The following is a 23,911-nucleotide window of genomic DNA, read 5'->3' as shown; positions in this document are numbered from 1 at the left end:
ATGTTTTTTTCTGGAACTCTCTTGCTTTCTCCGTGATCCAGCAGATGTTGGCAATTTGATCTCCGGTGCCTCTGCCTTTTCTAAAACCCGCTTGAATATCTGGAAGTTCACGGTTCACATATTGCTGAAGCCTGGCTTGGAGAATGTTGAGCATGACTTTACTAGTGTGTGAGATGAGTGCAATTGTGCGGTAGTTTGAGCATTCTTTGGCATTGCCTTTCTTTGGGATTGGAATGAAGACTGATCCTTTCCAGTCCTGTGGCCACTGCTGAGTTTTCCAAATTTTCTGGCATATTGAGTGCAGCACTTTCACAGCATCATCTTTCAGAATTTGAAATTGCTCCACTGGAATTCCATCACTTCCACTAGCTTTGTTCGTAGTGATGCTTTCTAATGCCCCCTTGACTTCACATTCCAAGATGTCTGGTTCCAGGTGAGTGATCACACCATCGTGATTATCTTGGTCGTGAAGATCTTTTTTGTACAGTTCTTCTGTGTATTCTTGCCACCTCTTCTTAATATCTTCTGCTTCTGTTAGGTCCATACCATTTCTGTCCTTTATTGAGCCCATCTTTGCATGAAATGTTCCCTTGGTATCTCTAATTTTCCTGAAGACATCTCTTGTTTTTCCTATTCTGTTGTTTTCCTCTGTTTCTTTGCACTGATTGCTGAGGAAGGCTTTCTTATCTCTCCTTGCTATTCTTTGGAACTCTGCATTCAGATGCTTATATCTTTCCTTTTCTCCTTTGCTTTTCACTTCTCTTCTTTTCACAGCTATTTGTAAGGCCTCCTCAGACAGCCATTTTGCTTTTTTGCATTTCTTTTCCATGGGGATGGTCTTGGTCCCTGTCTCCTGTACAATGTCACGAACCTCCATCCAGAGTTCATCAGGCACTCTATCTATCAGATCTAGTCCCTTAAATCTATTTCTTACTTCCACTGTATAATCATAAGGGATTTGATTTAGGTCATATCTGAATTGTCTAGTGGTTTTCCCTACTTTCTTCAATTTAAGTCTGAATTTGCCAATAAGGAGTTCATGATCTGAGCCACAGTCAGCTCCTGGTCTTGTTTTGCTAACTTTGTTTTGCGAGACGCCAGCTCTGGCCAGTGCTGTAGGGTGCGTGTATGAAGTTCACTAAATTCTTGGTAATTTGTCATTCTTATACTATGTAGTTTATGTATTAGTAAGTGCTGTAGACAATGTTTGTGTCTCCCCCAAATTCATATGTTGAAGCCCTAATTTGCAGTGTGATCCTATTTTGAGGAGGGGCTTTGGGGAGGTGATAGGTCAAGAAGGAGGAGCCCTTATGAACGAGATTGTGCCCTTTGAAGAAGAGACTGCAGAGGGATGATTTCTCTCCTGGATGTGAAAGGACACAGCAAGAAGACACCCAGTGTGCACACCAGGAAGGAGCTCCCACCAGGAACCAGCGCCACCGGGGCCTTAATCTTGGACTGCACAGCCTTCAGAGCTGTGAGAAATAAATATCTGTTGTTTAAGCCACCTAGTCCATGGTATATTGCTAGAAGACTAAGACAATAAGCCAAAATCAGAATTCTCCTTAAAGTTCTTGCTAATACACTTGTCATGTCAGCACATCTTAGTTGGCCCGCTTCTTCCAGTGCTGGTCAATTTCTTCTCCCAGTGAAGCAGTTTCGAGTACTTAACTTATCTCTTGGGAGAGCCACAGGAAAGTTGAGTTCTAGGCCACCTCCAAATCAGGGAGCAAGTTGTTTAGTCGTCAGATTTTCTATGTAGAAGAAAACTTTCATCACTCGTGCGTGTCTCTCTCTTTCTGTCTCTCTGTTTCTCTCCTCTTTCCATCTATTTTGTATGGGCTTTGAAACTTTCCAGCAAAAAGTACTCTTAAGTAGGCAGCTTATTAGACTCATTTCAGACAGTTTCATAAACAAGCATTGTTTAGATCATTTGCCTTCAAAAATAATGATGGCTCCCTCCTCCCTGGCTTATTTTCCTTTTTCCTCCTGGTAATTATCTTTCATTTCTGTACCCTTTGGGTCTTCATCACCTAAAGGAAACATCAGCTCTTTGACGCTACGAGGCAGCTGGCTTGAGACTCCTTTTTACTGTCCTTTGATACCAGTGCTATTGTTACCTATACAGTAGAGATGCTGCATTTTAATAGTTTATGTAGCATTTAACTAAGAAATAGAATGTAGTGGGATGTGATTTATGAGACTCATTAACCACGCTCTGGGGAGTCTAGTTGATCTTCTTACATGTATTTTTACCTTATAGTACAAGTCCTTTTAATGAACTTCAGCCCCAGAAGATGTTTACCAAATTGTTTTTTTTTTTCCCAATTTAAACACCTAATGAAACAGCATTTCATGAAATGAGAATACCTTTGAATAAAATGCCAACTTTAAAAATAACTGAGATTTCATATGCGAGAAATGCCAGTTGGGTTTTGCGGCATTGTGAACTTTGTATCTGGATTTAATTTGAAATTTGAGTCTTGAGTCCCAGTTTCCACGCATGTTCGTTTCATCTTGGGGAACTAATTCAGACTGCGAATCACAGTTATTTTTCATATAAAATTAATAGAACGGTACTCATCTTACAGAGCTATTGTAAACATTAAATTATACACAAAAATAAACTTTAAAAAGGGTCATAAATCTAAATGTAGCTGCTAACTAGAAAATTGTTAAGATTCTATCAAAATTTGGAACTTTTGTTTTGAAAATAATACTGTCAAGAAAGTGAGAAGACAGCCCACAGAATGGAGAAAAATCTCGCAAACCATGTATGTCATAAGGAACTTCTATCCAGGATACATAAAGAACTCTTACAACCCAAGAAATCAAACATGCATCCACAGAAAACCTATACACAAATGTTCACAGCACTATTGTAATAGCTCCAAAGCATAAACAAACCATGTACCATTCAACTGAGGAAAGAACAAACAAAATGTGGTAATTCATTTAAGGGAATATTATTCACCCCTTAAAAAGAATGAAGTACTAATCCACACTGCAACATGAATGAATCGTGAAAACATTATGCTACATGAAAGAGTCAGTCATGAAAAACAGCACATTGTAAGATTTCATTTGTATGAAATGTCAGAAAGAAGCAAACTTACAGAGGGAAAGTAGAATGGTGGTTGCCAAGGGCCTGGATGGGGAGAGACAGAAATGGGGAGTGACTGCCTAGGAGTGTGCAGTTTCATTATGTGGGAACCAAAATGTTCTAAGTAATTATGGTTGTATGTCCTGTGAATAGGAGAAGGCAATGGCACCCCACTCCAGCACTCTTGCCTGGAAAATCCATGGACAGAGGAGCCTGGTAGGCTGTGGGATCACACAGAGTCGGACACAACTGAAGCGACTTAGCAGCAGCAGCAGTCCTATGAATATACTAAACCCTCTGAACTGTAGGCTTTAAATAGATAAACTTTATAGTATGTAAATTTTATCTCGATAAAGCTATTAAAAAGAGTTAAATAGCATTTTTTAGGACCCTAGCATACTGTAAATTACATAGCAGGCATGTGGTAAATTTTAGTTCCTTTCCCCTGGGCTGTTGTAAACCTTTTTGGCTTTGTTACTCTAATCTACTTTTGTTCTCTTTCATTAATTTCTGTTCTTGTCATTTTTTTTCTGCTTTCTTTAGATTTGATTTGAAGTTTTTTCCCAACTTTTTTTAGATCAATCCTGAGCTCATTAATCTTCAGCTTTACTTCTTTTCAAATACATGCATTTAAGAACAAATATTTCTCTCTAAACATTGCTTTAAGCTATAATCCAAGGTCCTACATTTCTAACTTACCCCTTGACATTTTCTTAAAAATTTAGAAATATATTTACTCACTTCAGGATATAAGAAGTTTTTCTGTTTATATTTTATTATTGATTCCTAGCTTAATTGCATTGGGACCAGAAAATATAATGGATGATTTCCACTTTTTGAAGTTTGTTTTGCACCTTGATTTATGACCCACTAGAAGGTCTGATTTAGGTCATATCTGAATGGTCTAGTAGTTTTCCCTACTTTCTTCAATTTCAGTCTGAATTTGGTAATAAGCAGTTCATGATCTGAGCCACAGTCAGCTCCTGGTCTTGTTTTTGCTAACTGTATAGAGCTTCTCCATCTTTGGCTGCAAAGAATATAATCAATCTGATTTCGGTGTTGACCATCTGGTGATGTCCATGTGTAGTCTTCTCTTGTGTTGTTGGAAGAGGGTGTTTGCTATGACCAGTGCGTTCTCTTGGCAAAACTCTATTAGCCTTTGCCCTGCTTCATTCCGTGCTCCAAGACCAAATTTGCCTGTTACTCCAGGTGTTTCTTGACTTCCTACTTTTGCATTCTAGTCCCCTATAATGAAAAGGACATCTTTTCTGGGTGTTAGTTCTAAAAGGTCTTGTAGGTCTTCATAGAACCGTTCAACTTTGGCTTCTTCAGCATTACTGGTTGGGGCATAGACTTGGATTACTGTAATATTGAATGTTTTGCCTTGGAAACCAACAGAAATCATTCTGTCGTTTTTAAGATTGAATCCAAGTACTGCATTTCGGACTCTTTTGTTGACCATGATGGCTACTCCATTTCTTCTAAGGGATTCCTGCCCACAGTAGTAGATATAATGGTCATCTGAGTTAAATTCACCCATTCCAGTCCATTTTAGTTCACTGATTCCTAGAATGTCGACGTTCACTCTTGTCATCTCCTGTTTGACCACTTCCAATTTGCCTTGATTCATGGACCTAACATTCCAGGTTCCTATGCAATATTGCTCTTTACAGCATCGGACTTTGCTTCTATCACCAGTCACATCCACAACTGGGTATTTGTTTCGCTTTGGCTCCATCCCTTCATTCTTTCTGGAGTTATTTCTCCACTGATCTCCAGTAGCATACTGGGCACCTACCGACCTGGGGAATTCCTCATTCAGTATCCTATCATTTTGCCTTTTGATACTGTTCATGGGGTTCTCAAGGCAAATATACTGAAGTATACTGAAGTATGAAGACATTACCTTGCCAACCAAGGTCCATCTAGTCAAGGCTATGGTTTTTCCCGTGGTCATGTATGGATGTGAGAGTTGGACTGTGAAGAAAGCTGAGTGCCGAAGAATTGATGCTTTTGAACTGTGGTGCTGGAGAAGACTCTTGAGAGTCCCTTGGACTGCAAGGAGATCCAACCAGTCCATTCTAAAGGAGATGAATCCTGGGTGTTCATTGGAAGGACTGATGCTAAAGCTGAAACTCCAATACTTTGGCCACCTCATGCGACGAGTTGACTCACTGGAAAAGAGTCTGATGCTGGGAGGGAATTGGGGGTGGGAGGAGACGGGGACGACAGAGGATGAGATGGCTGGATGGCATCACCGACTTGATGGAGGTGAGTTTGAGTGAACTCCAGGAGTTGGTGATGGACAGGGAGGCCTGGCATGCTGTGATTCATGGGGTCGCAAAGGGTCGGACACGACTGAGCAACTGAACTGAACTGAACTGAGAAGGTCTGATCATGAGAATGATAAGCCATGTTCTAGATATGTTCATTAAATCAAATTTATCATGTTATTCAAATTCTCTATAGCTTTCATGATTTAGTGTCTTTATTCTAGCTGTTACTGAGAGAGATACGTTAAATCTCTCATCATAATTATTAATTTGCTGATTTCTCCTTATAGTTCTGTCAGGGTTTGCTTTATATATTTTGAGTTTATGTTATTTAATTCAGACAAACTTAAAATTGCTATATATCCTGGTTAGTTGAAACTTCTATAATTATGAGGCACCTCTTATCTTTGGTAATGGTTTCATCCTTAAAGTCTCTCTTTTCTAATACTGCTATAACTGCATTTTTTTCTGTCATTTTGCAGTCAACTATACCAATTTACTTAAGGTATGTCACTTATAAGCAGCTTGTGCTTGGATTTTGTTTGTTTTAACTTCTGAATTATTTTGCCTGTTTATGAAATGAGGATGTTTACATTAAATATTTGATATATTTGAATGTATACCTATCTGCTATATATTTGTAAATATGTGCATTTTATGTACTTTCTATTATGCTGCCTTTTCTGTATCTCTTTTCTGTTCTTTTTTTGCCTTTTTTTGGGTTCTTTTTGATGATCATTTCTTTTCTTTTGTTTCCTTACACCCATGTAGAAGTAACATATTCTTTACTAGCCTCTTAGGAGCTATATTATTAACATTAATTCTAGAATTGTCAAAAACAAATATTATTTTATCTGCTTCTGCAATAAAGGAGCTTCAAATAATTTAACTCTCTTTATCCTCTCCCAATTTTTATATATTTATGTATAAACATTCATTCATTCTCTTTCCTGCTGTCCCTTTCTGTGTTCCCCTTCTCCGGACATATGGATACATGTCACAATATATTATCATTATTAGCTTGAGGAAGAAATATTTATTTAATTTTACTGATACATTTGCCTTCTTCCATTGCTCATTATTTATTCCAATATTTGTAAACTTCCTGCAGGGATAATATTCTTTTTGCTTTCAGAGGCTGCTTGTGATTAATTCTTTCAATTTTGCATATCTGAAATGCCTTAATTGCACTGTCAGTTCTGCTCTTGAAGGAACATTTTGTTAGCTATAGGATTCTAGATGATAGCTCTTCTCTTTCTGCAAAATTCTATAGTTTGATATTCAATCTTCATTGAGAAGTCAGCTGTCAGTGTAATAGTTCAAACTAGACAGCACATTAAAAAGCAGAGACATTACTTTGCCAACAAAAGTCAGTCTAGTCAAAGCTGTGGTTTCTCCAGTAGTCATGTACGGCTGTGAGAGTCGGACTATAAAGAAAGCTGAACACCGAAGAATTGATGGTTTTGAACTGTGGTGTTGCAGAAGACTCTTGAGAGTCTCTTGGACTGCAAGGAGATCCAACCAGTTCATCCTAAAGGAAATCAGTCCTGAATACTCATTGGAAGGACTGAAGTTGAAACTCCAATATTTTGGCCACTTGATGTGAAGAACTGACTCATTTGAAAAGACCCTGGTGCTAGGAAAGATTGAAAGTTGGAGGAGAAAGGGATGAGATAATTGGATGACATCACAGATGTAATGGATATGAGTTTGGGTAAACTCTAGGAGTTGGTGATGGACAGGGAGGCCTGGGGTGCTGCAGTCCATGGGGTCGCAAAGAGTCAGATACAACTAAGTGACTGAACTCAACTGAAGGTAATTTTTTCTACCCATTTAAAAATTTTTATTTTTTATCTTTGATTTTACTGGCTGTATTTTGAGGTATCTAAGTGTGGGTTTATTTTTATTTATCATACTTGGGGTTTGCAGAACTTTTTCATTATCTCTGAATTGAAAAATCATTCATCTGTTTGACGAATTGAGATATTCTCAGCCATTATCAGTTCACACATGGCATCTGCCCTGTTCTTTCTCTCCTTTCCTTCTGGAAATCCATTTAAGCACATAATACACCTTCTGACTACCTCCTCTCTTTCTCTTTTTTTGTATTTTTCATCCTTTTCTTTCCCCATGTTCCATTTTGTATAATTTCTTCTAGCCTATCTTCCAGTTCTTTAGTTTTCTATTCAGCTGTGTCTAATCTTTTGTTAAACATAAACTCTGAATTATTGATTTTTGCTATTGTATGTTAACATTCAAATTTTTATTTAGTTCTTTTATATTTTTTCAGTTCTAGAATTTTAATTGAATTATTTTATATTCCAAAGCTCTAATGAAAGTTTACACCTTTTCATTTATTTTATTTTCCCCTCTATTTAAAAAATATATTAATCATGTTTCTTGTTAAATCCTTGTCAGCTAGCTCTTTTATTTGGATCACCTGTGGGTCTTCTATAACTATTTTCTCTTGATTTTAGTCAAAGGGTTCTGTCTTTGGCATGCCTAATAACTTTTATTTATTGCCAGGCATTACGTGCAAAACTGTGTTTAAGCAGTCAATCCTAAAGGAAATAAAAAATCCCTGACTATTCATTGGAAGGACTGATGCTGAAGTTGAAGCTCTAATACTTTGGCCACCTGATGTGAAGAGCTGAATCATTGGAAAAGACCCCAATGCTGAAAAGATTGAAGGCAGGAGGAAAAGGGGATGACAGAGGATGAGATGGTTGGATGGCATCACTGACTCAATGAACATGAGTTTAAGCAAACTCCAGGAGATAGTGAAGGACAGGAAAGCACAGTGTGCCACAGTTCATGGGGCTGCAAAGAGTAAGACTCAGCGACTGAACACAAACAATGAAAACTTCAGGCTTAACAGGTAGCACTAGTGATAAAGAAGTCACCTGCCAATGCAGGAGACATGAGACACAGGTTCAATCCCTGGGTCGGGAAGATCGCCTGGAGAAGAGCATGGCAACCCACTCCAGTATTCTTGCCTGGGAAATCTCATGGACAGAGGGGCCTGGTGGGCTACAGTCCACAGGGTCTCAAAAAGAGTTGTACATGACTTAGCAACTCAACAACAACTTGATAGATGGAGTTATTGTTTTATCACTTTAATCCAATTAGGAATATCTGCCTTTGGCTATCCTGGGTTTTTAACTAAGAAGTCATGTAGTTACAGGATCTGTTTCCCCAGTGGTCCCCAAGCTCTAACCTTTCCTCAAAAGATTGATGAGGCAACTCCACTGCCCTTTTCAAAGTTTTCTCACTAAAATTTTTTAACATTCTACCCCATTCATCCCTAGTATTCAGGAAATATCCAGAGGAATAAACCAGCTGTGTGCTTGACCCCCTGCCCCCAAAATCTCTGCCAAAAGTTTTGCTGATTTCCTTGTTCTGAAACATCTTTCCCAAGCTTTGCATCAGGCTTTTCACCAGACTCTCAGCCTCCTTACAACACTCAGAATTGACAAATGCCTTTAGGAAAATGTGGCTGCAGCAGTCAACTCACCTCTCCAAGATCCTTCCCTCTTTTGAGTCTTAGGCCCACTAATGGCCATTGCTTCAGCTGCGCTCCACTGCCTTAAAGAAAAGACTTTTGAATTGTATCCAAATTTTCTCTTTGTTCTAAGTGGGATGCTGGTCTGCTGCTAGTTATGTCACCCTTCCTTGATGTAGAAATCCTTTGAAAATGTACGTGTCACTTTTTTAATAGTTTCCAACAGTTGGCTGAAATTTCCAAACTTGCCCTTTATCTTTATAAACATAATAAGCATTCGTTTTAAAGTCTGTATCAAATAATTCAAGTGTCTGGAGTTATGCCTTGTTGTTCCAACACTCAGCTGTGTCCAACTCTTTGAGACCCCATGGACTACCGCAGGTCAGGCTTCCCTGTCCTTCACCTATCTGTCTCTGTTTTCTATTATTTATGCTGATGTTTGTTCTAATTGTTTCATGTCCTCAAATGCTTGTTTATCATTGATTATATGCCAGACATAGTATATGAAAGAATTACTCAGAGTAATGTTTAAAAGTCAATGATTATTTTGTCTTCCTCCAGAGAGAACTTTTATTTGCTTTTGCTAATAATCAGGATCATCTTAATGTTGTAGTTTTTCAGTCACTCAGTCGTGTCTGACTCTTTGCGACTACAGCACCCAGGCTTCCCTGTCCTTCACTATCTCCAGGACTTTGCTCAAATTCATGTCCATTGAGTAGGTGATGCCATCCAACTATCTCATCCTCTGTCGTCCCCTTCTCCTCTCACCTCCAATCTTTCCCAGCATCAGGGTCTTTTCAAATGAGTCGGCTCTTCACATCAGGATGCCAAAGTATTGGAGCTTCAGCATCAGTCATTCCAGTGAATATTCAGGGTTGATTCCCTTTAGGATGGACTGGCTTGATTTCCTTGGTGTCCAAGGGACTCTCAAAAGTCTTCTCCAACACCACAGTTCAAAAGCATCAATTCTTCAGCACTCAACCTACTTTACGGTACAACTCTCACATCTTTACATGACTACCAAAAAAAAAAAAAAAACCCATAGCATTGACTATCTGGACCTTTGTTGGCAAAGTGATGTCTCTGCTTTTTAATATACTGTCTAGGTTTGTCATAGCTTTTTCTTCCAAGGAGCAAGTGTCTTTTAATTTCATGACGGCAGTCACCATTTGCAGTGATTTTGGAGCCCAAGAAAATAAAATCTTTCACTGTTTCCATTGTTTCCCATCCATTTTCCAGGAAGTGATGGGACCAGATGCCATGGTCTTGGTTTTCTTGATGTTGAGTTTTAAGGCAGCTTTTTCACTCTCCTCTTTCACTTTCATCAAGAGGCTCTTTAGTTCTTCTTCACTTTCTGCCATAAGGGTGGTGTCATCTGCATATCTGAGGTTGTTGATATCTCTCCCAGCAATCTTGATTCCAGCTTGTGCTTCATCCAGCCTGGTATTTCACATGATGTACTCTGCATATAAGTTAAATAAGCAGAGTGACAATATACACCCTTGACGTACTCATTTCCCAATTTGGAATCAGTCTGCCCGTTCTAACTGTTGCTTCTTGATCTGCATAAAGGTTTTTCAGGAGACATGTGAGGTGGTCTGGTATTCCCATCTCTTGAAGAATTTTCCACAGTTTGTTGTGATCCACACAGTCAAAGGCTTTAGTGTAGTCAGTGAATCAGAAGTGGATGTTTTACTGGAATACTCTTGCTTTTTCTATGATTGAACGGATGTTGGCAATTTGATCTCTGGTTCCTCTGCCTTTTCTAAATCCAGCTTGTACATCTGGAAGCTCTCAGTTCATGTACTGTTGAAGCCTAACATGTAGGATTTTGAGCACTACCTTGCTAGCATGTGAAATGAGCACAATTGTGTGGTAGTTTGAACATTCTTTGTCATTGCCCTTCTTTGGGATTGGAATGAAAATCCCAGTCCTGAGGCCACTGCTGAGTTTTCCAAATTTGCTGGCATATTGAGTGCAGCATCACAGCATCATCTTTTAGGATTTTAAATACCTTAACTGAAATTCCATCACCTCCACTAGCTTTGTTCGTAGTGATGCTTCCTAAGGCCCACTTGACTTCACATTCCAGGATGTCTGGCTATCTGGGTCATTAGGACTTTTTGTTACAGTTTTCTGTGTATTCTTACCACCTCTTCTAACTATCTTCTTCTGTTAGGCCCATACCACTTCTGTCCTTTATCGAGCCCATCTTTGCATGAAATGTTCCCTTGGTATCTCTAATTTTCTTGAAGAGATCTCTAGTCTTTCCCATTCTATTGTTTTCCTCTATTTCTTTGCTTTGATCACTGAGGAAGGCTTTCTTATCTCTCCTTGCTGTTCTTTGGAACTCTGCATTCAGATGCTTGTATCTTTCCTTTTCTCCTTTGCCTTTTGCTTCTCTTCTTTTCTCAGCTATTTATAAGGCCTCCTCATCTTAATGTAGCTCCATAGATTAAGGCATCTTTCTCATCCAGTTGATTTGGACCTGGTGTTCAACCCTGAAGGCTTGCATTGCTTCTCATTTACCCTTACGTCTATGGCATTTTTTTGTGGGAGCCTGCCTCTGGTCTTCCTGCCTGCGGTAACCTCATTGTGTCACACGGGCTCTTCGTTGCATTGTTCAGGCCCTGTCCCTGCAGCACATGAAGTCTAGTTGTGGCCCACAGACTTCAGTAGTTGCAGCGCCTGTGCTTAGTTGCTCCTCTGCATGCGGGATCTTCGTTCCCCAACAAGTAGTCAAATCAATGTCCCCAGCATTGCAGGGCGGATTCTTAACCACTGGACCCCAAGGGAAGTTCCCACAGCTGTGAAATTTTTAACTGAAATTAGAAAATTGAGACAAACTCCTTCCAGCGAAGAAAATAATACCATAAAATCTAAAAGCTAATGAGTACCTATGTTTCCTGTCATGTAGAAAAAAAAAAAAAATCTCACCAGAAAATGAGGTTGACATGAGAAACAGAGGTATCATAATAATAGCTGATGCTTATGCGGGGATTACTACATGCCTGCCTGTTTTTAACATTACCTATATCAGCTCATTTATTCTTGTCACAACCTGAAGACGGAGCAAGTTCTGTTGTTGTTCGAGGCCCTGGAACCAGAGGCTCCTCATATCTGGTCAAACCCCTGACCTTCTCGTAACAATCCCAGAGATGGAAAGGCAAGGTTCCTCAACTGGAGCCTTGGGTTTTCTCAGATTTTTATAAAGCGCCTCAGGAGTCATCTCTTCATGTCCCTTGTTCCAGCTCCAGGTCTTTGGGCTGCCAGATCTTTTTTATTATTATTTTTTTGGTAAATAATGGCATTGCTTACCAATTTCTTCATTTGTATCCATCAAACTAATTGCCTGTGACTGGCAGAAACTACTGCAAGCCTTTCCCCAAGTAGGTCACTAAACAACCAGAGCACATGGAGCTTTTTTTGGGGGGGACACTTATAGAGTACACTTGTATACAATGCCCCCAGAAATGTATTTTGTAATTCAAATTTGCTGCACATAAAACATTTTACTAACTATAAATGAAATTATAAGGAAAGAAAACCTTCACCATCCCTTTACCTTAACAGTTCTTACATTTTATTTGTAATTATTATCCATATTTTAAAAAAATGATTGTCATTAGTCCACATATGCATTATCAAATGAACTTTACAATTAATTGGTATTTCTCAAATTAATGATTAGCAACTCCCAGAAAAAAATGCTGAGTGTTCATGACACAGTAATGAGAATTGTTCACTATAAAAGGGTAGGTTAAAGCAGGAGAAAGGTGAAACCTGCAAAAGAACCAAAACTTACTGAGTCTCCACCGTTTGTCAGGAGCCTAACTTACTTTACCTGGGAGTTCTTCAATCTGGCCCCTAGAACTCGTACGGTTAAATGTGCCACCCACTATATTAGCTTTATTTTTCACTCTATTTCACATTTTATTTTGGAACAATGTAAGTAATTATCTTACCTAATGATTTTTCTTTAATAAGATAATTATGCCCATTTTGAAACTTGCATTCAGAAGATTGTAGGATTCAAACTTGTTTCATATAGCAAAGCTGACATTTGCCCTTGACTGAAAGACAAAAAGTGCTCTTGAAAAAGTATTGTTTCCTTAGTCCCTATGGTAGACTCCCTCAGAGTGCCCCCTAAAGGGTTGCCAGACTTAGAAAATAAAAATATAGGTCAACCAGTTAAATTTTAATTTCAGGGAAATAAGAAATTAGTTTTTAATGTAAATGTGTCCCCAATATGCACGACCACCTCATCCCCACAGACCATACTAAAGGAATGAGCCAAAGTGGCCACAGGACCGGCCCTTTATGCCAAGGGACTCCACCCTGATCACACAGCTGCTTGCTCTGACTAACTAGTTAACTAACTAAACTAACCAGCACAGGAAGGGTGGTCTGAAGTAATGGAGTTGTACTGGAACTGTACTGTCTTGTCAAGCTGGGGTCAGCACCATGGTGCACCAAGCCACATTAAGGCTGAATTTACAGGACAGTAAAGAAAGCTGTGTGCTGAGAGGAGACCAGAACAGAAGTGCAGAGAGAATCCCAGATAAGAAACGATGTGGTCAGGGAGAATGAAGTGGAAAGGGCAGCTGCCCAGCAACCTTCCAGACTCCATGAGGCACAGTTGCACATGCTACACTAGGGTCCAAAAGATTCTCCTTTATCTGCACTAACTTGAGAGAGTTCCTGTTCTTGTCACCTGAGTCCTGACTAAACCACCTTTCTGCAGTGATGGGAATTCGTGATTGGGAGCAGCATGATTCATACCTCTGGCTGGGTCTGAAAGGCACCCCTGCACCTGGCTTCATGATGGTGTGCAGTGGCAGTGTGTCCATGCGGGTGTGTGTGGGCACTGTGTGATCTGTTCCATCTATTTCCTTCCTGCTCGCCCTTTTAGCAACTTAATGTCTAGGTGACTCAGACCTGTAGACCAGACTCTTCAGACAGACCAACAGAAGAAAACTAAAAGGACACACAGAGTCAGGAAACTCTCTGGGATATGCCTAGATTTAGTCCCCAATAAGTCATTGATTAATCCACATCTACTGGTCCAATCACATCTAATACACACATGTGCTCATTACCACCCCCCCCACACACACACACACAATCCAGCCATGCTTCCCTATCCTTTGCATCATATTCATTATCTCCCCTACTCTCCAGCTTCTTAAATATTGATGAAAGATAATGACGAAACCCAGGAGTCATGACTTGGCAAATCCTTCTTGGGACAAAAAGTGGCTCAAAGCAAAGGTGGGCGCCAGGCAATGAGGCCAAACCTCTGTAAGGCACTCTTTCCCCCAAGGTCCAGGCTTCCTTTCCCAGGTCAGGATATTGCCAGACATTTGGCTTAAGCACTTTTCTGACTTCTGAGATCTTCTTGTGAGCCTCTTTGCTGCAAAGAAGCAGAACCTCAAGCTGTTATTTTCTCTATGCCCTGGGAAGGCAAATCGGCCAACACAGACAGCATCACAGACTGTGCTGCCCCAGGAAGCCCAGTGTTTTATTCTCCCTTGCTCTCAGCCAAGTTGCTTTAAGTCCAGGAGAAAACTCCCCAGCCAAGGGAAGAGGTCATACTCAGACCTGGCACAATTTCAGATCTTACTCCCCTATATAAGGATTTCTAAAAATGAACAGGCCCTCACACTTTGTGACTGTCCTTGGCTCTAGAAGGAAATGCTCACTCCAGTTTTCTGTTGATTTCTATTTGCATGACATATTCTTTTCCTGATTCAGTGATCACACTCCTGGGCATATATCAAGGAAAACTCTAAAATACATACACCCCAATGTTCATAGCTGCACTATTTATAATAGCCAAGACGTGGAAACAACCTAGGTGCTCATCAACAGATGAATTGATATATAAGATATGGTATTTATATGTATATATCGGTTCAGTTCAGTTCAGTTCAGTCGCTCAGTCGTGTCCGACTCTCCGCGACCCCATGAATTACAGCACGCCAGGCCTCCCTGTCCATCACCGACTCCCGGAGTTCACTCAAACTCATGTCCACAGAGTCGGTGATGCCATCCAGCCATCTCATTCTCCGTCGTCCCCTTCTCCTCCTGCCCCCAACCTTTCCCAGCATCAGAGTCTTTTCCAGTGAGTCAACTCGTCGCATGAGGTGGCCAAAGTACTGCAGTTTCAGCTTTAGCATCAGTCCCTCCAATGAACATCCAGGATTGATCTCCTTTAGAATGGACTGTTTGGATCTCCTTGCAGTATAAGGGACTCTCAAGAGTCTTCTCCAACACCACAGTTCAAAAGCATCCATTCTTTGGCGATCAGCTTTCTTCACAGTCCAACTCTCACATCCATACATGACCACGGGAAAAACCATTGCCTTGACTAGACGGACCTTGGTTGGCAAAGTAATGTCTCTGCTTTTTAATATACTACCTAGGTTGGTCATAACTTTCCTTCCAAGGGGTAAGCGTCTTTTAATTTCATGGCTGCAATCAGCATCTGCAGTGACTTTGGAGCCCCCCAAAATAAAGTCTGACACTGTTTCCACTGTTTTTCCATCTATTTCCCATGAAGTGATGGGACCAGATGCCATGATCTTTGTTTTCTGAATGTTGAGCTTCAAGCCAACCTTTTCACTCTCCTCTTTCACTTTCATCAAGAGGCTTTTGAGTTCCTCTTCACTTTCTGCCATAAGGGTAGTGTCATCTGCGTATCTGAGGTTATTGATATTTCTCCCAGCAATCTTGATTCCAGCTTGTGCTTCTTCCAGCCCAGCGTTCCTCATGATGTACTCTGCATATAAGTTAAATAAGCAAGGTGACAATATACAGCCTTGACGTACACCTTTTCCTATTTGGAACCAGTCTGTTGTTCCATGTCCAGTTCTAACTGTTTCTTCCTGACCTGCATACAGGTTTCTCAAGAGGCAGGTCAGGTGGTCTGGGATTCCCATCTCTTTCAGAATGTTCCACAGTTTATTGTGATCCACATATATGTATATATATATATATATATATATGTATAAATCTGCCCTGGTGGCTCAAATGGTAAAGCGTCTATCTACAATGCGGGAGACCCGGGTTCGATCCCTGGGTTGGGAAGATCCCATATATATATGTATGTGTGTGTGTGTACACAATGGAATACTACTCAACTATAAAAAGAATGAAATAATGTCTTTTACAGCAAAATACCTACAACTAGGGTCTTCCCAAGTGGTGCAATGCAGGAGATGCCCGAGTCAGGGGTTTGATCCCCAGATCAGGAAGATCACATGGAGGAAGGCATGGCAACCTACTCCAGTAGTCTTATCTGGAGAAGCCCACGGACAGAGGAGCCTGGTGGGTTACAGTCCAGAGGGTTTCAAAGAGTCAAACACAACTTAAGGGATTTAGCACACACACAGATGCAACTAGAGATTGTCATACTAACTGAAGTAAGTCAGACAGAGAAAGACAAATACATGACAACAATTATATGTGAAATCTAAATATATATATATATATGAACTTATTTACAAAACAGAAATAGATTTACAGACATAGAAAACAAATTTATGCAGCGTACATCATGAAGAACGCTGGGCTGGAAGAAGCACAAGCTGGAATCAAGATTGCTGGGAGAAATATCAATAACCTCAGATATGCAGATGACACCACCCTTATGGCAGAAAGTGAAGAGGAACTCAAAAGCCTCTTGATGAAAGTGAAAGAGGAGAGTGAAAAGGTTGGCTTGAAGCTCAACATTCAGAAAACAAAGATCATGGCATCTGGTCCCATCACTTCATGGGAAATAGATGGAAAAACAGTGGAAACAGTGTCAGACTTTATTTTGGGGGGCTCCAAAGTCACTGCAGATGCTGATTGCAGCCATGAAATTAAAAGACGCTTACCCCTTGGAAGGAAAGTTATGACCAACCTAGACAGTATATTAAAAAGCAGAGACATTATTTTGCCAACCAAGATCCATCTAGTCAAGGCTATGGTTTTTCCCGTGGTCATGTATGGATGTGAGAGTTGAACTGTGAAGAAAGCTGATCGCCGAAGAATTGATGCTTTTGAACTGTGGTGCTGGAGAAGACTCTTGAGAGTCCCTTGGACTGCAAGGAGATCAAACCAGTCCATTCTAAAGGAGATCAATCCTGGGTGTTCATTGGAAGGACTGATACTAAAGTGGAAACTCCAATACTTTGGCCACCTCATGCGATGAATTGACTCACTGGAAAAGACTCTGATGCTGGGAAGGATTGGGGGTGGGAGGAGACGGGGACGACAGAGAATGAGATGACTGGATGGCATCACCGACTCAATGGACATGAGTTTGAGTGTACTCCGGGAGTTGGTGATGGACAGAGAGGCCTGGCATGCTGTGATTCATAGGGTCACAAAGAGTCGGACACGACTCAGCGACTGAACTGAACTGAAGGGGAAAGGATGAGGAGGCAATAAACTAGGACTTTGGGATTAACAAATGCACACTATTATATATGTGAAATAATCAACAAAACCTACTGTATAGCACAGGGAACTATATTCAGTATCTTATAATAACCTGTAATGGAAGAGAATGTACAGGAAATAGTATATATATATATATATATATATATATATATTAATATACCTGAATCACTTAGGTGCAAACTTGAAACTAACACAACATTGTTTATCAATTATGTTTCAATAAAAAGTTTTTTTTCTTAAGAAAAGAAATGCTCACAACAAGCAGAGCCAGCATTATTCTACTTCTACTCCTGGTTTCATTTTGTGACTCTTGATTGATCGCTCTTAACATCACAGTTCCCATGCAGTGTCCATTTTTGGAGGGTCTATCCAGCACTAGTCACCCCTCCCTTCTTGCTTAGAGTACTCAGGTTTCCAGCCCCGCCCCTTGCAGACCCTTTACTTGGGGAGACTAACCTCCCCTCCAGCCTGCAGCGAGCCTCAACACTGGGTGCTGAGCATTGCCTGTGACCATGAGACTGTCTTCACCTTGGTCAGTTTCCGCACGTGATCTAATCTAGTCTAATCTGGATTCCAGCTGGAATGCTGATACAAAAGCTGTGCCTTTCCTCCTGCAAGTCTTCAGTTAGAAGTCACGCAGCTTCCAACTTACTGGGATGCACTTGAGAAGGAAACGAATACTCTGGGTGGCAGAGCAGAAAAAAGTGAGAGAAAAGTGCACCCCTGACCATAAAATTGTTGAGCTGCTGAATCAGGCAGGCTGATGGCCACTCTTCTGCTAGACTTTCCAGGCACACAGACCAACAAATCCTTTTCCTTCTTTATGCCAGTTTGGATTGCATTTTCTATTATGTGCAACTAATTGGAAAAAGACAAGTAAATGTTCTAGCAAATATTCTAGGGAGTAATGAGAAGTGGCTATTCCAACGCTACTAGTATATGTATGTGGTGGCCTCTGACACCATGCAGCACGTATTTGTTTTGTGCTAGTTTTAGCCTATTGATAATAATACAGGAAATGTAGGCTAGAAATGCCTGGAAGCACCCACCTGGGCCCCAGTGAGCTCCCCACAGACTTCTCCTCATTCCAGTTCAATATTACTACTGGACCAACCCTTGTGATTCTTATTATGATTGCAAGACACCCTTCAGCAATAAGTATTAGCAAACTTCAGATAAAAAAGAATGCGTTAGTTACAAGTCTTGGCATATACAGGGCAGGTGGCCGATGGAGTGGGTAGAGGGGAGAGAGGGAGGGAGGAGGGGCTGGGGGAGGAGCGATTGCAAGGGTGGGGGTCGAGGGGGTGGGTGGGTAGGAACAGGCCTGGGGTTCTACTTTTATTAGGATGAGGGTCGGGGATCTAGGGTTTCACGGACTCAATCTTTATTGGCAAATTTAAAACAGAAGAGAGGGAATTTGTAATGCTGTAAGAGAGGAAATGGCAACCCACTCCAGTGTTCTTGCCTGGAGAATCCCAGGGACAGGAGAGCCTGGTGGGCTTCCGTCTATGGGGTCACAGAGTCGGACACGACTGAAGTGACTTAGCAGCAGCAGCAGCAAGAGAGGAAAAGAAAGCAAAAAAAAAAAAAAAGTAGTTCAAATAACCAGTTATCTAAAACAACCAGGATCTCTAAAACAAAGGAGCTTCAGGGAGGCAGCAAGGGGCTTGTGATCTGGCTCTGTCTGGCCCTGTGGTGACCAATGCGCTTGCAAGGCAAGTGCAGAGAAGAGCGAGCCAGACAGTCAGGCAGAGAAAAGCTTATTACAGGAAGAAAGAAAGAAAGTGACTGGCTTTAGAGAGAAGCCAGTGCTCTCTGTATAGCCGACCCTTCTTATACCCTATCCATGGGAAACTGTGCCCTGGAGGGCGGGGGCCTCAGTTTATCTTTAGCCCAAACCTGGGGTCTTGTGGTCACATAGTAGAAGGGGTCTCAGGGTTGGGTGGTCACATAGTCTTGAGAAACCGGCACTAGCAGGGAAAAAAAGGGTATCGCCTTAAAGAAAAAGCAGGATGCCCACAGGGCAATGCAGCCGCTGAGAATTCATCCCTTGTTTGTCAGGTCACCAGTGGGCCATATTTTAACCATACGCTATGAGCCCCTCGTGAGCCCTAACATTCCAGCCTTTTTGATATAGTCTAAGGAGATCCAACCAGTCCATTCTAAAGGAGATCAATCCTGGGTGTTCTTTGGAAGGACTGATGCTAAAGCTGAAACTGCAATACTTTGGCCACCTCATGCGATGAGTTGACTCACTGGAAAAGACTCTGATGCTGGGAGGGATTGGGGGTGGGAGGAGACGGGGACAACAGAGAATGAGATGGCTGGATGGCATCACCGACTTGATGGACATGAGTTTGAGTGAACTCCGGGAGTTAGTGATGGACAGGGAGGCCTGGCGTGCTGTGATTCACGGGGTCGCAAAGAGTCGGACACGACTGAGTGACTGAACTAAACTGAACTGAACTGAAGGGCTGAAGGTCAGTCTTCTGAATCTGCTTCACGCTGGTTTGGAGTGACGTCATGGGGTAAGATAAGAAAAGGCTAGAACGTGGGTTAAGGGAAGTCTGAGTGGGCTTGAAAATTTTGATAATTGGACCAAGTTAGAAGTAGCTCATGAACAGTCTGGTTGGTGAAGGCTTGTAGGTAATCCTGGAGACACTTTGGAAAGAGACACATCAGATAGGAGCTGAAACTCAGAAAGAGGGTTAATATGAGAAGGGGGCCCAGTAAAGGTAGGACCCATGGCATCCAATCCAAATTGCTTAACCAGTTTTCCCATGAGTTACTGAGATGTTGACGTATTCTTGAAGCCCTATTTGTCAGATTCCTTGCAGCCTCCTTTACAACACCTGATTTATTGGTATAGAAATAGCAGGCTTCGTCTAGAAAAAGACAAAGGTCTCCTTTTTCTGCTGTGAGAAGGTCTAACCCTCTTCTGTTCTGAAGGACCACAGCTGCCAGGGAATCTAGTTGGCCCTGGAGAGTGATAAGGCTGGAAGCTACTTCTAGGCTTTCAGTAAAATCCTTAGAGTGTCCCTGATAGTAGTTTAAAGAGGTTGTGAGCCCTGCACTCCCTGTTTTGATCCCCACTGCTGTTCCTAAGCTTATCAATAAGGGAATGAACTGAATTGCTCATCTGGGTCGGCTGTGGCTTAGTGGGATGGGGAGGGTCTGGTTGTTAGGAGCTATAGAGAGTCTGGGGCACATCTCCCTGTCCAGTTAGTCGGAAGAGATAAGAAAGTGGTGGTTCCACATAAGAAGAATATTCCAGGAGTAAGGCGGCAACTGAAATCAATAGCAAATAAGAGTCTTTCTTGGTATTTGTTAGCTGACTTCCAAACCAACAAGGAGCCAGCTAGTGTGGCTCCTGCGAGGGGGCTGGTGTCTTCAGAGGCCGAAGGAAACCGTCCTAAGAAAGCAGCTCCCGAGACACGGTAAATAGCACGGCCTGAGAGAAAGGAGGATGTGAGGTGTGACTGCAGAGGTACGATGGTATAGAGCCTGACATGGGTGCGAGTTATTTACAGAGTCATGTCTAGGAAAGCACAGGGAGCGTACTGCTGTAAACGGACATCAGAGTGGCAGGCCCTCCCACAGCCGGTTTGCTATGGATGGAAACCAGGTCAGCAAGAAGGGAGGACAACACTTTATCAGCATTGTTGATCTGTTGAGTAGAAACAGTGTACATAGGACAAAAAGAGGGGCTCTCCCCTGCAGGTGTGGTAGAGGGAAGTGTTTATGTGTTTCCACTGATCTGTGGAGACAGGTAGTGCCGATCCAGATGGTGAGGAGGTGGACAAACTGATCCAACAATCAAATCCAGGGTTGGGTTTGAGGTATTATGTAAACAGTAGGTTAAGTTTAAAGTTTTAAAAGGGTAAGTTAAATCTGGGGTAGAGTGAGAATTCGGTAGGGCATGATGGATGTATAGAAGAAAAGAGATTCAGGTCAGTACTGTGAGGTGGTGGCTCATATTTAAAGGGAGTAAATGATGAGGATAAGGGCCCAGGTATAAAAATAAATTTGTACAGGTGAAAAGTCTATTAAGTCTCCCTGTAACCATTCAGTTCAGTTCAGTCGCTCAGTCGTGTCCGCCTCTCTGCGACCCCATGAATCACAGCACGCCAGGCCTCCCTGTCCATCACCAACTCCTGGAGTTCACTCAAACTCATGTCCATCGAGTCGGTGATGCCATCCAGCCATCTCATTCTCTGTCGTCCCCATCTCCTCCCACCCCTAATCCTTCCTAGCATCAGACTCTTTTCCAGTGAGTAGGTCAGTAATAAAATCAAGACGTGTGGAAAGATCAGTGATTACGAGATTTTGCGAAAAGTGAGGTTTTGTGATATTACATGAAGAAAAGCAGGCAATGAGTTCTTTCATATTTACAGTAAAAGAGGTCCCCAAAGGCTGGAAACCATAAGGAAATACATGAAACAAAAGAGGACTTTTGTGGACTTCTTCACAGGAGTCCACTCAAGGAGGATACAGAATAAAATGCTATTCCAAACAAGGTAAGTAAAGGGAGTTCCAGTCCAGCCAGTAAGCAATACATCTGATCATCCCTTTTGCTTCTCAATATTGGTTATTTATGGCATTCCACTTCTTCAGTGATTTGATCCAGTTGGAGCCTGATGGGTCCCAGGACGGTGCTGGAGCAGCAAGGGACGTCTGAGTGAGGAGTGATTCTGGGTGGAGATGGAGAGCCTCCTGGGCCGCTTTAACCTGGAGACGTGAACCCAGGAATGACCCTCCAACTCAGCGGCTGTCAATGTGGTTAAGATGACCTCAAAAGGGCCAGTCCACTGAGGCTGTAAATCTTTATGCCTTAAGTAAAACTCTATCCCCAGGTATGTGTCAAGTCAGTAGGATTTGTTTGATGAGGCTTTGGGAGACAGCGATCTGCAAGTTCTCTCATGAGGTGTCTAATAAGGTTAAGGGAGGGGAGATAATCTCCCATTAAGAATCGATGCTTTTGAACTGTGGTGTTGGAGAAGACTCTTGAGAGTCCCTTATACTGCAAGGAGATCCAACCAGTCCATTCTAGAGGAGATCAATCCTGGATGTTCATTGGACGGACTGATGCTAAAGCTGAAACTGCAATACTTTGGCCACCTCATGCGACGAGTTGACTCACTGGAAAAGACTCTGATGCTGGGAAAGGTTGGGGGTGGGAGGAGAAGGGGACGACGGAGAATGAGATGGCTGGATGGCATCACCGACTCTGTGGACATGAGTTTGAGTGAACTCCGGGAGTTGGTTATGGACAGGGAGGCCTGGCGTGCTGTGGTTCATGGGGTCGCGGAGAGTCGGACACGACTGAGCGACTGAACTGAACTGAACTGAAGGGACTCCTGGTAGGAAACTGACCTAAAGGAAAAGGGCGTCCAAGCATGAGCTCCAAAGGATAAGAGAAGATGGAGCCGTGGAGCAGCCTAGATGCGAGCCAAAGCCACGGGAAGGAGTTCAGTTCTTGGCTTCCGTAGTTGAAGAGAAACTTCAGTTAGCTCTGTTTTGAGAATTGAATTGGCCTTTTCTACTTTTCCTGAGGATTGAGGTCTACAAGTGGAGAAGGCAATGGCAAGCCACTCCAGTACTCTTGCCTAGAAAATCCCATGGATGGAGGAGCCTGGTAGGCTGCAGTCTATGGGGTCACACAGAGCTGGACACGACTGAAGTGACTTAGCAGTAGCAGCAGCAGAGGTCTACAAGGAATATGTAGCCTCCAGGTGATGCCAAGAGATTGGACTACTTGTTGAGGGATTTGTGAGACAAAAGCGGTTCATTATCAGATTGGAGAGAAAGCAGGAGGCCAAAGCGAGGGATGATTTCTTGAATAAGAACTTGTGTTGCCTCTGAGGAAGTTTCTGACCTTGTAGGAAAAGCTTCAACCCAACCCCAAAAGGTGTCCGCTAGAGGGAGTAGAGTTTCATTTTAAGTGTAGGAGGCACGTGAGTGAAGTCGATTTGCCAGTCTTCTCCTGGCATGTGACCTCGTGCCTGATGTGTGGGCAACGAGGGAATGGGCTTAGCGCTCCCTGGGGTGAGACGGAGGAAGACTCAGTGCAGGAGCGAGTGGTTTGCTGTCGGAGTGAAAGGAGCTTAGGATAAGTGAGAAGAGAGCTTAAAAGGCGGTAGAGAGGTTTAGTGCCTATATGTTAAGCTCAATGAACATCTGTAACAATGTGTATGGCTGGGGATTGGGGAAGGATATAGCGGCCTTGCTTTTGTAACTCCTTGAAGTCGGGCTCCCTCTTGTAATAACCGTGTCTTTTCCTCAGGGTGATAAAGGGGTTTTATGTTAGGGATTACTATGAGCTGATACGCAGGTGTTCGGAGTGAGGCTTGCTTTGCCTCCCTGTCAGCAGCATTGTTACCCCACGAGATGAGGTCTGAGGCCACTTGGTGACCTTGACAATGTATGATGCCGGCTTCCGTTGGCATAGTGGCTGCCTTTAGGAGTTGATGTGTAAGTGGGGCATTAGTTATGGGGGCCCTTTTGTAGAAAGAAGCCCTCATTCCTTCCAGATGGCCGCACGTGAGTGTATGATGTGAGAGGTATATTTAGCGTCAGTGCATATAC

This window comes from Moschus berezovskii, chromosome 25 (genome assembly GCF_049115385.1).
Source record: "Moschus berezovskii isolate FMDL1 chromosome 25, NW_MosBer_1.0, whole genome shotgun sequence".
Lineage (NCBI taxonomy): Eukaryota > Metazoa > Chordata > Mammalia > Artiodactyla > Moschidae > Moschus > Moschus berezovskii.
This window is presented reverse-complemented; position numbering follows the sequence as displayed.